This window comes from Citrus clementina, unplaced genomic scaffold (assembly GCF_000493195.1).
Source record: "Citrus clementina cultivar Clemenules unplaced genomic scaffold, Citrus_clementina_v1.0 scaffold_6, whole genome shotgun sequence".
NCBI classification, from domain to species: Eukaryota; Viridiplantae; Streptophyta; class Magnoliopsida; order Sapindales; family Rutaceae; genus Citrus; species Citrus x clementina.
In genome coordinates, this window is record NW_006262139.1 from 1,347,663 (window position 1) to 1,353,933 (window position 6,271).

The 6,271-nt window shown below is 28.8% G+C and overlaps 1 protein-coding gene across 3 annotated transcripts in view; it reads right to left on the reverse strand.

Annotated features, from left to right (window-relative positions):
• Positions 1-840, reverse strand: part of LOC18039365 (G patch domain-containing protein 8) — a 6,411-nt gene extending 5,571 nt beyond the window's left edge. For all 3 annotated transcript variants that reach the window (XR_002904935.1, XM_024182394.1, XM_006428267.2), the window contains exon 1: positions 752-840. The gene's annotated coding sequence lies outside the window, so the exon portion shown is untranslated. The remainder of the gene's footprint in view (positions 1-751) is intronic.
• Positions 841-6,271: the final 5,431 nt, after the last annotated feature.

The following is a 6,271-nucleotide window of genomic DNA, read 5'->3' on the forward strand; positions in this document are numbered from 1 at the left end:
ATAGCAACATAATTATCATACTAATTATATTAAAATTACATCACCTTATAATGTATTTGCATTTCCAACCCAATGTTATTTAAGTTCTGAATTGAAGTAATATATTAAGGGAAATTACAAAGAACCTCAAGAGAAGATCTTGCGTACAAATGAATGCTTAAATGAAAGACCATGTTTACGATGTTGTAAGCTTAAATTAACACATTTTTTTTAAAATAAGAAGATCAGTAAAAAAACTCAATACTTTAAAACCATTTCAGCAATTTAACTCCTCCCAAATAGCACAATACTGAAACATGATTCACAAAACATTACACAAAAGCTAGGAGTAGATTTAAATATGATCTAAACAAACTCACTTCAGCTCATGAATGCCTCCAATAAGCTACAAAAATAGAAAAACTAATTTTTTTCCCTAAAATTCTATGATTTTCTAGCTGGGGAATTCATTCCAAGTACATTCATTCAACAAACTAGCCAAATTCATCACAAACCCTAAAATACTTGCACCCTAACAAAAAAGTGATTTTTCGAAATTAATCAAACCACACGAATAAATAATGATAAGTTTTAAAAAAATAAAATCAGAGAGAGTCAAATCTGATTAACAAACCCTAAATTAAAAGTAAAGGGACAATTATTAGCAAGTAAACCACATCATCATCAGCAATCAGAATTAAAACGATAATTAGGGAACGAAAATTAAATGTTAAAATTTTAAAAAATAAAAAGACAAAGGAAGACAGATCACCTGATCATAAAGAGAATCTAGCTCTGCTTCTGATCTCTTGCTGGTCTTCTGTTGGTCGATCGATTCAATGCAGCTGTATCTCATACAGCCGCTGTATCTCATACAGCCGCTTTTTATTATTTTATTAATACAACCAATAACCGGCCACCGGTACTCTCAGTCTCATTTTAATTGGTTACAAGAGGTAAATATTAAATGGTAACTATCATACAGCTCCCTCCATTTAGGTAAATATTAATATAATCAATCTAAAATTAGAAAACTATCAAAGACCCCCCTGAACTTAAAAAAAGAAAATACTGCTTTTTCTTTTAATTCATGAAAAAATAGTTAATATATTTAACTTATGTACTAATAAAAAATATAATTAAGTAAAATTAATAGACTAATATATTTAAACAACAAAAATAATTATTTTATTTTATTAATATTACGTTATAAATTCAATGATATTTTACTTTAAAAATGTAACTTATGTACTAATAAGAATAATATTTTAATATAATAAATTACAATAAATTATATATCAATTAAACTATTTTTATATCTATATATATATATATATAAAGATGGGACTTGAGGAGGTGATGTGGCATCACTATTTCTCATCTCATATTTGTATATTCTCTATTATCTAATAAATAGAGAAATTTTCTTTTAAATTTGTCTTTTCATCTTCTCATAATTAATTTGATTGTTATTACACAATAACAATTATGTAAAATTTTAATGAGGCATATTATTTGTAATGAACATCCAAGAGGGAGTGTTATAAATTTATTAAAATAAATGTAGATGTTTATAATATATATCTCTTAGTCTCCCCACTATCTTCCATTAGTAACTTTTAGCTTCCCTATAACTCCCATTATTTCACAAAAAATTATGATCCATAATTTTTCATTAATTTCATGGAGTGATTATGTAACTATAAAAGAAGAGCTCATTTTTTTGTTTTGTACACACACAATTGGAATGAATAAAATCACTTTATAATATATTTTCTCATTTTATTCTTTATCTTGCGTTGCTTCTTTATTTTTATTGCTGGCTAATAGCTTTTTTTTTTTATAAGGCTGTATCATCTTAAAAAAAATCAATTCATATTTTTTATCAGTTTCATCAAGTGTAAAGTAAGAAAAAAAGATAATACTAAATTTTTTTTTCAAAGCTGCGTGAAGCGCGGTTCTATTTTCTAGTTACTTTATAAATGTAATGATGTTTTGCCTAAAAAACTATCAAAACAACTTTATCAACTTTTAATCACATTAAAATCCAAGTATCTAAACATATAATAAAAATAATTTATTCCTAAATATTTGGAAGAAATCAATCCCAATATCCCACAATACACATATAAGGTCTTAAATCCCTCCCTACGAAAATGGTTGCAATGTTTATCCAACTATCGAATAATTATTATACCAAACATCATACTTACCCCTCAAATGTTGTTGTTGTTGTTATTATTAGTGGCTAATATTAATATGTTCTTTGTATACCCTTTAAAAAAATAATCATATATTAGACAAATATAAAGCATCTAATATTTGATATTTTTAAATAAAACTCACAAACAATCTCTTATGCAGATTAATTCATACAAAATTATGTCAAATTAATTACTTTATTTAATCTTTTTTGGTATAGTAATTTATTTTTTTTTTTGCTAAACATTAATCAAATTCATAATGGTACATAATATGGATATTTACAAATTGAATGCAACTAATATTGAATAATGTTATATTAAATTATTTTTACAGTTATATACTTTAAGCATGACAATTATATTTCTAAATTAAGTCAAATTATTTGAGTAATACTACACTCACTAGATGATTCATGATTTGTATATTGAATAGTGTGCAATTATAAAAAAATTAGTTCTGTTTGGGGGAAAAACAGGAAAAATAGCAAAACGTCATGTGTTGACGATCGGAAAAACTCCAATATAATCCAAGGTGCCCGGCATGATTCGAGGTACCCTGCACGATTCGAGGTGTCGTGCATGATTAGAGGTACCCGGCATGATTAGAGGTACTCGATATAATTAGAGGTACCCCGCATAGATCGGGATACCCCATATAACTTGAGGTATCCAACAGATCTGATTCAGGAGAATCTTCTGAAAAAGTCTGCCATGGGAAATATTTCCATATCTTGAAGGATAATATTTGATTTTGTTAGAATTAAATATCAAAACGTCGTACTGAAAAGGGGGGACAGCTGCTTGCCACCTCTGCCAAAAGTGAAGGACATTGTCCCAAGGACATTGTCCCAAGGACAGTGGTCCTCAGCCGCCTACCCGACAGCCACTGCAGAGGTACCCTGGACCACTCTCCAGCGCGCGCCACGTTTCCAAAGGATGAGATACGCTGCGAACGCCTTCTTGATTACCAAGCATATACATAATGGCCCAAAAATCATAAAAAGGTAAAAAGATGTGAAAGGCCTAAAAACGGATAGCCAATAGCTAAAAAGGATACGCCATGTGGCAGCAGAGGTACTCTATATATAAAGGTGTCTAGGTTTTATTCTCCGTCATGTTCTCATTCACTCATGAACACTCACACTCCACAAAATAAGCTTTCTTCAACCTTAAACATTGATTTACAGAGGGCGGGCAAGCTCTCTTTTCCATTAAAAAAACTTGAGTTTGCTAACTTGAGCGTTGGAGTGTGAATGTCGGGGTACCTCGGCTTCACCTTTAACCTATATTTCACTGTTTTGCAGGTGTGAAGCTCGCTTCGAAAGACTTTCTAGGTTCAAACCTTTCACCATTGTTACCACTTTCTTTTTCCCTTCTCACCTCCTTCGAATTTCAGAAACACCGCACACAACAAACCAGTAAGGTACCTCGTTTCCCCTAAAAATACAAATTCATTGTTCTAGATAAATTTATCTTTTTCTACCTTCAAAATCTGTCTAAAACAAGTTCAATCTTACATTTATATCTATGTTTTTTTAAATTAAGTTAATTTATATAACAACTAAAAATAATGAAATTTGTAAAAATATTAACAAGCTTAATTTTTATATCTATTTTTTTTAAATTAAATTATATTTTATTTTTGGTGAAACAATAAGTAATTAGGTTTCATTTAGATGGGTAAAACTACCGCAAAGATAAAAAAACAATTTTTTTTAATACCGTGTACATTTACAATTTTTTAATTTTTTCCCCAAATTTTGATTCAAAATATAAATACCTCTCATTCTTCCATTGTTAGAAACCCTAGTCGCTCAACTCAAAGATATCACCGGCCGCCATCGTAGACGCTCAACAAAAAGAAAAACAAGCGGCCGCCATGAGTTTTTACTCCTAAATTTTGTAAATCTTGCTCTTACCTTCTGTCTTTCTCATTACAGTCCCTAGATCCCTCATCTTTTCACCTTTGTTAATCTCCAAAAATCAATCAATAAAAAAGTTGGCATCTTTCGAACACTTACAGTTCGAGGTAAATGTGCAAGCTTTGAAATTGTATTCAAAATCTATGCTCAAGCATTTCGCATAAAAATTTTATAAATTTAGTTCCCTTTTCTTGAACTCGTCTTATTAGGGTTTAGATATTAACTATAATTATTTTTTTATGTATTTTGAATTATCAATTAGAGTTTTCAATCCCATTTTTTTTTCTTGCATGTTTTATGGTTCCATTCTAAATGGATTGGCAAGGGAGAAAATTGACAGACGACCTGATGCAAACAATGCTTTTGGCTTCTCTCAAGTGGTTGGATCCAAGTCCAAGTGACGCTGATGAGTGATGAGTAGCCTAAGCTTGAGCTTACTGTCACCAATTCAAAGAAAAATTTGCTAAGAATATAATAAAGGTAATTTTATAGGTAATAATAAAGGTAACTTATTAACTAATATTATTAGGGTAATTTGGTCATGTTTTTATTTGATGAAATAGATTAACTATGCCTTTATTGAAAGAAATATAAAAATTATGGTCCAAATGTTTAGATAGTTGAAATTAAAGAAAAAATTGCATCTGAATTCTCAATAAAAAATTTATGTGATAATATATTTGTGTGTATATATGTGTATATAACTTGTGAAATTCAGTAATGAAATCCTATTAGATAGCATGAATTTCTTTACTTCTGAAGAATTCATAAAATTAAGGTCACATGTATTCTGCCACTTTTCATTGCAAATGCAAGAAAATGCAGGTATAATGCTGATTTCTACAATAATTTTATTTCTTTTTAATGTTTCATGCTAGAAAAATTTTAAAAAAAAGGCTAAAAAAGACATTGATTTGAGTTTTTTTTTTCTCTGTTGTGATATCGTTATTCCTACCATTTACAATGCTTTGATAATTTGTAATCTAGTTATTTTTAAGTACCCCGAATAAAGTGTTTGGGAATTCTGACAAATCATAAGAATTGTGGGAACTACAATAAATAAACAAACAAATAAAAAATGAATGAGGTTTGTATTTTGAATGTATTTTACTTGTAAGAACAAATCTAAATCTTTTAGGTGCTTAATTTCTATTGCATTTTGTAAGTTTTTCATATTAGATGCTATTTTCATGATATATGTTGTTCATGCAATCATGGATCAGTAGTCCTGAAAAGTTTTGATCTTGTTAATTCTGGATGTATTCTCCTCTTTCAAAGCAACAAATGAATTTCTAGTTTCTTGAATTGCTGTGATGTTTTTATTTCTGTGCATGAATTTTGTGGTTTCGCAATCATTATATTACTATTATATATTATGCAAAGGTGATGATGGGAATTATGAGTTTGGGTTAGTCAACTTGCTCGTCAGCTGAGCACCACAATCCATTTCTGTATGACAATAAGCTTCTTTTGGCAAATTATTCTTGAACAATAAATAGCTAAAGAGAAATTAGATTTTGAAGAGCTATTTTCTGAATTCTTTTATATTTGCTTAATTTTGGTAGTAACCTCTGTGTAGGTGTTTTGTTAGCTAATATAATGAAGGTAGTTTATTAACTGACATTGTTAGGGTAATTTGGACATGTTTTTACTTTTGAACAATTCTTAAAATTAAAATCTCATGTTATTTTTTTTTCATTTGTTTCCTAAACTGAATGATGTTGTAATATTGATTTCTATAGCGGTTTTATTTCATTCAATTGTTTCATGCTAGACAAATGAAAGAAAAAGCTAAAAATTATATTGATTTGAGTTTTCCCCCCTGCAATGGCATTGATATTACTACCATTTTAAATGTTATGGTAATTAGTAATCTAGATATTTTATGTGCACTGGCTACTTGAACCAATTGTTTTGGGTATGCTGAAAAATTATAAAAATCATAAAAATTATGAAAACTACAATAAATATACAAGCAAATGGATAAATAAATAAGGTTTAGATTTTGAATGCAGTTTACTTACAAGAAAAAATCTATATGCTGATAAATTTTTGACAGTTATTTTTAAGTGCTTAATTTCTTTTCATTTTGTAAGTTGTTCGTATTAGATGCTATTCGATGATTTATATTATTCATGCAATCAATTTGTTCTTGTTTATTGAACA